Source organism: Myotis brandtii, unplaced genomic scaffold (assembly GCF_000412655.1).
Source record: "Myotis brandtii unplaced genomic scaffold, ASM41265v1 scaffold440, whole genome shotgun sequence".
NCBI lineage: Eukaryota > Metazoa > Chordata > Mammalia > Chiroptera > Vespertilionidae > Myotis > Myotis brandtii.
Window position 1 is genome coordinate 2,812,239 of NW_005366834.1, and position 9,804 is coordinate 2,822,042.

Here is a 9,804-nt window from a genome sequence, read left to right on the forward strand (position 1 = left end):
AATCTCTCTTTCTCTCTGTATATATGTATTTAATATGTTATATTTAAAGCTCCACAATTTCATTTAAACTACCCTCACATTTACTTACCCATGGCATTGCATCTCATGCCTTCCTTTATCCTCACAGTTCTATCTGTAATTGTTTCCAATGTCAGAAAATATTCCTATATATTTCCTTTAATCAGAAGCTTACACAGCTGACTTCTAGTTATTGTCTTTCTGAAAATTCACATTGTCTTCATTTACAAATGCTATTTCACAGGGTATTGAATTCTAGATCGGCATTTCAAAGATTCCAGTCCATTGTCTGCAGGTCTTTATTGTTCTTTTGAAGTGTCTTTCTTTGAAGGGAATATGCCTTTTTTTCTGGCTTCTTTTATTTTGTTTTCTGGCTGCGTGCATAATTTTCCTCTTTGTCTTTGTTTTTGGCTGTTTTACTATGATGTTTCTGTTTTTTCTTTCTTTCTCTTTTGGTTTGCTTTTAGCTATATTCTTGTTGCATGCCTGATTATTTTTGCATTAGAACTCAGAATTATGCATGAAGCATTACATAGCAATTTAAAACCCTAATTGTTTTTTCTTCCAAAAATGTTTGCTTCAAGAGTCAATTAAACTGAGGCAGATAACCTGAACTGCTGCTGACCGTGTCAGGACCTGGCTTCCATTATTGTGAGTGCTGGACTATTTTCTGTTCACCCAGTTTAAGGCATATCTCTTCAGGGTCCCAAATGAAAATTTGGCGTGTAATCCTGGCCACTCCTCTCAGAATTCTTATTCGTATCCTCTCATCAACTCTATGCAAGTGTTCAAAACTCCAGTAAATTAATCAGTCTCTCAATGCAGGAAACTTCTCACAGAAAATCTTTGAATGGAAAAATGTTGCCAGGAGGCTGCCTCAACTCTCTGGTTCCCCTTCTCTCTAGGAAATGAATCTGTAGGGTTTTGGAGACAAAAAAGCACCCTGACAACTTCAAATTGAGGTGTGGTTAACAGAGTATGGTATTTTTTAGTTGCTCCATTAGAGGCTATCTCTTTGCTGCAAGTCAAATGCATAAAATTATAATATAGAGATAAGATAATACATACATAGTTTCTATATTTTGATCTGGGAAGCATAATAGTATTATGGAAGAGACATTCTTTTTTCATTATACAATCAAATTAATAATATAATACAGGACTTACCAGTGTGGTTTTAATATCAGCTACATTTATAATTCTGGAATATATAATAAGTATTTAAAGAATGGCTGTTGAAATAATGTAATTTTTGACAGAAACTATACTAGATCTATATCTGAACACATTAATTTTACAGTCATTTATTTCTAGATTAGCCCTTAAGATTAAACGTCAGTTCTACACATAAATTGTGTTGTCACAAAAGTGTACATTAAATATATAACTGACACAAAATATGGGTTTAGTAATTATTTGTTAATAAAATTACTTCATGTTGATTAGTTAAATGCAATCTCTCCTATTGCAAATTTCTTGCATATTAGTCTTATACCTTCCTCTCTATTTATAGATTTAAGCTGAGTTTCTATTTTATAGTTTTGTCTATATAGTAAGTGCTCAATAAGCATCAATTGAAGAATTGTGAGGACAATTTAAGTGAAAATAATAAGATTGTGCTCTATGGCATGTTGTGTCAGTTGGGATGCTTTGGGTTTCAGTAATAGAAAATATGTGGGGTTTTTTTTTTTAGAAGAAAATAATATGTTGGAATGACAGAGAATAGGAAAACCTTCAAAGACTGTAGATAAATTGTATTGTTCCATGTCTCAGGAAGGATATAAAAACTGTGTGAGAAAAAAATTAGTGTCCATGCTCTTGCTGCAGTCAGAGTGACTCATCGTGGACTGCCTTCCATTCATGGTCAATTCAACTGTGGATTCCTAAGAGAGAGAGACTAAATCTGGTTGAAGCACATTGAGTCATGTGATTTAGCTATATATAATACTAGAGGCCTGTTGCACAAAAAGATTCATGCAATAGGCCTTCCCTTCCCCTGGCTGCTGGCACCGGTTTTCTTCCAGCACCCAGGACCCCCGGCCGGCGCCACCTTCAGTCTTTGCTCCACTGCTTTGCCTACGTATGCAAATTAACTGCCATCTTTGTTGGCGGTTAATTTGCATATCTCGCTGATTAGCCCATGGGAGGCGTAGGGAAGGTACGGTCAATTATCATGTTTGGCTATTATTAGATAGGATGGGCTTGTCTTATGTATTGTACTGAAATTCAGTCTTAGGTTATTGTGCAGGCATTATATCTGAATATACATAGCCATTGTCTTAGTTCCAGCTGCTATAACAAAGTGCTATACACTGAGTGACTTATTAACAACAGAAATGTATTTCTCACAGTTCTGGAGGCTCAAAGTCCAACATCAGGATGCCAGCATGGTTGGTTTCTGGTCAGAATTCTTTTTTGGATTGGAGAATACTATCTTTTCAATTTATCCTCACATAGGGGAAGGGGAGGGAGAACCTTCTGGAGTATCTTTTAAAAAGGTACTAATCCCATTTATGAGGGCTTCATCCTCATGATCTAATTGCCTTCTGAAGACTTCACCTCTTTACACCATCACATCAGGCATTAGGACTTGAATATAGGAATTTTGAAAGACATAAACATTCAGACCACAACCTAATCGATACATATAGATATAGATATCAAGATAATTAGCATACACGTGGGTTCTGTGAAGAATATGTGAAACAAGAATCTCTAGAATGCTTGTTTTTATAGGTTCTGACATTCCATAAGTGTTATAAAATTTTATTATACAATATTTATGAGTAGGCTGGTCTGAGTGCAGTGGTGTCTTACAACTAATTGATCACTGCCAGTTACAGATTTCTTTGTTCCTTCTCCACTCCCACTGCTACACTTGACTAGCCTAAATATATATATATATATAAAGTATCAAAATAAAAAGTATCAAAATAATGAAAAATATAACTATAATATATTAGAGATTTGATAAGTATGAAGGAAACTATGAACAGCTATCTTAACACATTTGTGCTTCAAAACCAGGGTAGTTTGGATGCATTTATTGTCTGCCTTAACCTAATGTTCTATTGTGCATATTTAGGTACACTATTTTTACAACTTCTGTTTAAATACAAACTTTTTAAATAAAATAACCTATTACTGAGTTTTATCCAAATATAGCTTTAAACTTTACAATTAGGTCACATACATTTTTTTTAACTTATATGCCATAAAAATATTTCTGGTAACTGATAGAATAGATAACATATAATTAGATCTTACTAGAGTATTCTAAGAAGTACTGGAAATACAATCAATCTGTTTTAGAGGCCATATAGTATAACTGGAAGCCTGAAACCACAATTTATCAGATGCATGACCACTAAAGACTAATCCTTTTTTTCTTCATCTGTAAAATGTTAACAGTAATAACAGTAACAAAACTTACACCATATAATTGTATAAAAAATAACTAAAATAATGCTTGTAATCTGCATAATGGCTGGCATATAGGAAGGGCATGTTAAGTCACTATAGACAGCTAAGTGAAATATTTAATTTAATCACAATAAATTCAAATTAATTATTTAAAATTTAAATATACTGAAATTAATATGTGTTACTAGTATTGGTTAATTCACTAGTGCTTACAGTTGCTCTGATCACTGAGGCCATTGAGCTGTCTTCTAATGGGAGCTGCAGCCTAACACACTTTTAGGTTCTAAATTTTATGCTCATATGTTAGCACTATGTAGTTTTGGACAGAGATAGAATTCTGCAGCCCAGACCATTAAGTAGAGATGTTTGATTCTCTATAAATGTGCATAGAGCTCACATACAAAATCACATTTTCCTAATTTCTCTGAGTGGACAATGCCCATCATTGTCATCGTCAGCCACTAATAGACATTTCTACTTAATGGATGTATAGCCCTAGCAAGTCAGTTTGGCCCATGTCACTGGTGAAATAGGTAGAAATAAATTCACTAGTAAATATCTAGAGTAGTTGCTTCTACAATGTTTAATGCGGAGAAAGAATTAAAGAGTCATCAGCTTCAGTACAAAACTAGTGTTTGAACACACATTTACATTCTAAATGCCAGTAACTCATTGAATGAGGTGAAACATTTGGTATCTGACAACTTTAAGGTGGTGCTAAAGCACAGGAAATTGAAACATTAAGCTTTCTGGTAGGTACAAGCCATGATGTCCCTGACAAATCACCACAGTATATTTCAGATGACATAGCTCCTAATCCACATACCTGAAGTAGAAAGAGGCAGGGCTTTTGTCATTGTTGCTTGTGTTTTAATGGCCTCAATGTTTTCTCATCCTTTTGCACTAGTACATAGAAATAAATGTAGCCAGTATGTGTTTATTGCATGTTGAGGGAGATTTTGAGAAAGTAATACACTGTAAGCCAAATTTGCTTTGTAATGCAGGTAATCTTAGATGAAAAATTATGCTTATGATTTTTATTTTTACAGTTCTCGGTGGACCCAATATAAACTTGGTGCCTTCTAAACTCAGACAATAACAAAAAAAAGTGCATTTCTAATAAGTAGGTTCACAGATATATAAATAAATGACTCAGAAAACAATTTTTGCACATGGAACAGTCATTTTAAAATGGAGAAAGATATTATATGCATCATTACCTTCTCCTACAGAATCATTCCTCCATCTGAATATTTTATTATTGTTGTTAACATGACATTATTATTATCAGCATCTTATACAAGTAAAACTTGGTCCCCCATGAAACCTGAAACATTTTAATATAAATTGTATGATTTTGTTTTTATTTAATATTAATTACAAAAATGATTATGTACTGCATCTCATAATCTAATGTTACAAAATTTCAGTAAACATGACAGATTCCAATGCAAATGATGCCTGGAACTTAAGGACACTTTTCAGCTCAAATGATATGTCATATCATTTTTAAACCATTTTTACTCCTTTCATTCTGTTGCTTTTTTCTTTCATTCAAGATTTTGGATATATAGTGTTATGTATGTTTGTATGTGTGTACGTATGTATTTATAATTAGCCCACATTTAACCATTAGGATCAATATAGTCATAGATAACATCATCTGATTTAGGAAGCTTAGGGTTTTAGAGCACTGGTGTTGGATACATTGGCATCTGTTCTTTTTTCTGGTATTTAGTCTGCAATTTAACAAAAATTTAGAAAAAGAGAGAAACAAACAGGCTTTTTTTCAGAAAATGTTTTGAAAGAATACAGCAATAAATTAATGTCAGGGAATATTATTGTTTCATAGTTAAAAGTTTATAAAATACTTTCTATCAAAACAGCAATGTATTTAAATTTAAGAATAGTATTTGCAATATATTCACTTATAAGAGAGATGATTTTAGACTACTTTTTAAAAAATACATTTTTATTGATTTTAGAGAGGAAGGGAGAGCGAGAGAGAGTGAGAGAGAGCTAGAGAGAGAGATGAGAGAGAATCATTGACCAGCTGCCTCATGCATGGCCCCTACTGGGGATCGAGCCCAGCAACCTAGGCATGTGCCCTGTCTGGTAAGCAAACTGTGACCTTCTGGTTCACAGGTAAACTCTCAACCTCTGAGTCACACAGGCAATGCTTCAAAGGGAATTTTTTGAAAAAAAAAAGACATTATTCTTTACACCAATTTCAGTAATAATACTTTTAAATACCATATTTGCTTGAGGATCAAGGCCATTTTGAAAAATTAAAATTATATACTGTTCCTCCAAATTTGCTAACTTATTTGTTCCTGTACAATCATTCCACACTTTATCCTCCATATTCATTTGCAGTTGCATGCTCAGCTTTTGATAAACTGCTCACATCCTTTGAAGAAACACTACTGGTAATTTTCAGCCATTGCACCTTTCATATTTAGTTAGATCAGAGGAATTTAAAGTAATCCCTGCAGGATCATTTTCTGGTTCTTCTACCTGTATCTGGGTAAAATCTAAACAAAAAGGTATCGGCTCTATTAATAGCCACAAGAGTGTTCCCACTGGTATATGTGCACAGTTTAAAATGATACTGTCAAAGGAGCTTTAGCAGCTTGAAGATATAAGATCTACTGAAGTTTCTTGAGAAATCACTTGGTGACCTTTTAGAGGTGTGTTGATAATAGAATTACCAAACGAATCTTTCATTCATGCCTGTCTTGACAATGGAACTGTATTTAACTCTGACTCTGCTGGAATGCTTCTAAGTTCATGCTCTACACCACAGGTATTTTCATTTAGTGCTGCTTCTACTTTTCCAGTGGGCACCAGGTTGAGGAAAAATCTCTCTTTTCCATTAGTTTTGTCCTGTCATCATTGTCATCACTGAGCAGTGATTGGATCTGACAGCTTTGTTTTTCTTTCTTTCAGATTTGTGGTGTGGGCTCCTGTTGTCCTAGGTCTGTCAATAACTCTCTCTACTATCATCAAAATTCACCATGGTATCAACTGGGACCTTTCCCACACAGATGCCATAAAATGTTTTGAGTGTTGATACTACGTTTTGTGACTTCTGTCCTCCAGAATTCTGATGAATTGACATTCTTAATAATGGTCCAGTTGATGCACTCAAAATTATAGCTTGTCTGCAATTTCTTTGCAAATCCTTTAAATTGGTTAAACATTTCTTTGAAGCAGCAGACAGAAGAGGGGTAGACTGATATGTACTGTGGTATTTGATCATTGCACTTTGATCATTTCTCCTAAAGGTTTATTTTTGCAGATCTATTTAGTACCTTTCTTAAGCAGTAATTAAATTGAATCAACAGCCAGTTTGCATTTAAATGAAAGAATGGGCTAATTGGCAGGTCTCCACTGGAATGGTTTTCCTACCTCCACATGCAGCGGCTGTGTCTGGAATCCTAGAACTGGCACTTTCTGCCTCCCTGCTTTGTATGTCACAATAAATTGTATCTGTTTAAAGTAAATTAAATTTGTTTTTCCTATTGACCAATACAAATACTGGTGATGTGTTTGATTCATTGTTTATTATGACTTCATCATGATGATCTCATACGATAACTGTGGAGGCTGCTTTAAAAAGGTTCTGTGTAAATAGCATGTATTTTGTTAAAATATTTCACATTTTTAAACACTTGGTTTACACTAAAAACACTATTTTTATATTTATACTAGGTAACGTTTTTCTTGTGTTTCTATGTTTTTGGTATGCTAACTAAAGCTTTTTTTAAAAAGCATGATGTTATACATTTTATACATGTTGTATATAATTTTCTGGTGAGCCGTATAAGTGAATTATCCAGGTACAATTTGGAAAAACAATGCCTCGAACTCAGATGAGAGATCATTTGCATAGAGATGATGATTGAAGTTTTGAAAGTAGAGGAAATACAGCAATTAGAAAATATTTACAGTAAAATAAGACTATTAATATAAGCATCTTCCTTGTATTCACCCATTCTTTTCAAATAATAATTAATATAGCCAAGTCTTATGACCACAAGAATGGTTATAGGTTACCTATTAATCAAAATTCAATTAAATATGATTATTTTCCATTCCCTATTTAGCCACTATGCATAGATCATCACACAATTATAAAAAAGGACTCTACAAATCTACCATATCATTAAAATTTCAAGTCTAATGCTATTTATTAAAACCTCGACAGTGAAAAATATTACCACCAATAATAACAAAAAGCATTTTGTTTGCTGTCATTCTTAGAAAAAAATCAAACTGAACATATTCCCATTTTTTTGAGGAACCTGTAGCACCCGGGACTGATTTATGCATTCATAGAGCAGGCAGCCACTCTATTAATGTGATTTAAAGGACTCTAAGAAGTCTCCCTTGAATAAATTAACTCCCAGTTGGATCTTTTTAAATTTCCAGCATTAGTGCTTTCCCCAGTGTGCTTTTTATAGGAGATGTATATGGAGAGTTAGGCATTGCATTTCCTTGGAGAGGTAGCACATTATCTGGCTAATGAATTAACAGAGAACAATTGGATGCATTTACGACCACTAACCATATTTGTATATTAGATAGCCGGACTCTGAAGGGAATTGGAAAGTTGAAAAAGTGTACATCATCAGCAAAAGGAAAAAGCAGGAAAGCCGAGAACTAAAACATGAACTTTTTAAATCTGGGTTTGGGGGTTGTGGCAAGAAAGGCCATTTAAAGAGAAATAAAACTCTGCATGTGTTCATGTGTCTGTATATACACAAGACACATACATATATGTTTTTTATAATATTTGCATCATGGTGTGTGTACTGTAATAAACTTGGACTTATTCTCTCAATATATCAGAAACATTTATGATTTTAATTTTTACCTAAAACTGCTGTGTCTGAGTGCAAGTAAATAAGGTTCAATTTTCAAGCATCTAGAGGTGGTGCAATATATTGTAATTTAAAAAATAAATAATGGTGTTATTACTTTATCAGTATGCAATTATACAAAAATTCCCTTATAAAATTTCTCTTGATTAACCCTATTGTGTTATCATTTTTTTAAAATTTAAATTTAATAAGGCTTTTCAGCTCCAGTCTAATGCACCTCTACAGATTTATTCCATAATGGATCTACACTGAGTGGCTAGATTATTATGACCACCTGATGTTTGTAGGCAAATTAGCTATAATTTCACACTGAAGTTGCTGGAGGGCCAGATCATTATAAACGTCTGAATAGCACAACATACCTAAGTATCGTTGCTGATCAAGTTCATCCTATCATGTTGATGGCATACCAGGGGTCCTCAAACAACGGCCCGCGGGCCACATGCAAATACAAATATTGTATTTGTTCCCATTTTGGTTTTTTACTTCAAAATAAGATATGTGCAGTGTGCATAGGAATTTGTTCATAGTTTTTTTTTTAACTATAGTCCAGCCCTCCAACAGTCTGAGGGACAGTGAACTGGCCCCGTGTTTTAAAAGTTTGAGGACCCCTATCCCAATGGAGATGGCTTCTTCCAACAAGACAATGTGCCATGCCACGGTGCTCGTATTGTACAGAAGTGGTTTCAAGAATATGAGGGAGACTTTACCATGCTTAGGTGGCCCCCACAATCACCAGATATCAATCCAACAGAGCATTTGTAGGATGAAGTTCAAAGAACCATCAGGCAGCTGGTTTCACAACCATCAAATCTCACAGAACTGGACAGTGCTATTCATCAGGCATGGTGTCAGATTCCTCGCATCACCTTTCAACATCTTGTGGAGTCAATGCCAAGAAGAATTGCCACAGTATTGAAGGCAAAAGGTGGCCCAATGAAGTACTGATCGGGTGGTCATAATAATCTGGCCACTCAGTGTATATATAAAAGCCTAAAATGCAAAGTGTTCCCTCCAGAGTTCTACCACCCTGGGAGTTCGATAGCTCGCTGTGACATGCGCTGATCACCAGGGGGCAGCACGGAATGAAGGAAGGCCCCGGCCAGAAGCTGGCAACCACTACAGACCCTACTCATGCAGGGGTTTCATGCACTGGGTCTAGTGTTTTAATAATGCATTGTTCAGAGGGAATCGGTAGAAACTATTCTTTGAAAGGATCAGCATTTTTTCTTACAGGAGTATTATAGTTTTTAAATTTTATAACTAATAGAAACCACCCATTTTACTGACTGTGAGAGATTTTCTCCTCTTTGTACATCCCAGAACAGCTACTTTTAAAACAAAACAAAACATTTGTTTTAACACCATATTTTCCTCCTGTTCCAATGGCTATTTATTATAACTTTTTCTTTTCTATTTCTTCCTTCTTTGGTAGAACTTATACTTTTGAAGGACTGGGTTTCGGGCTTAGTTCACT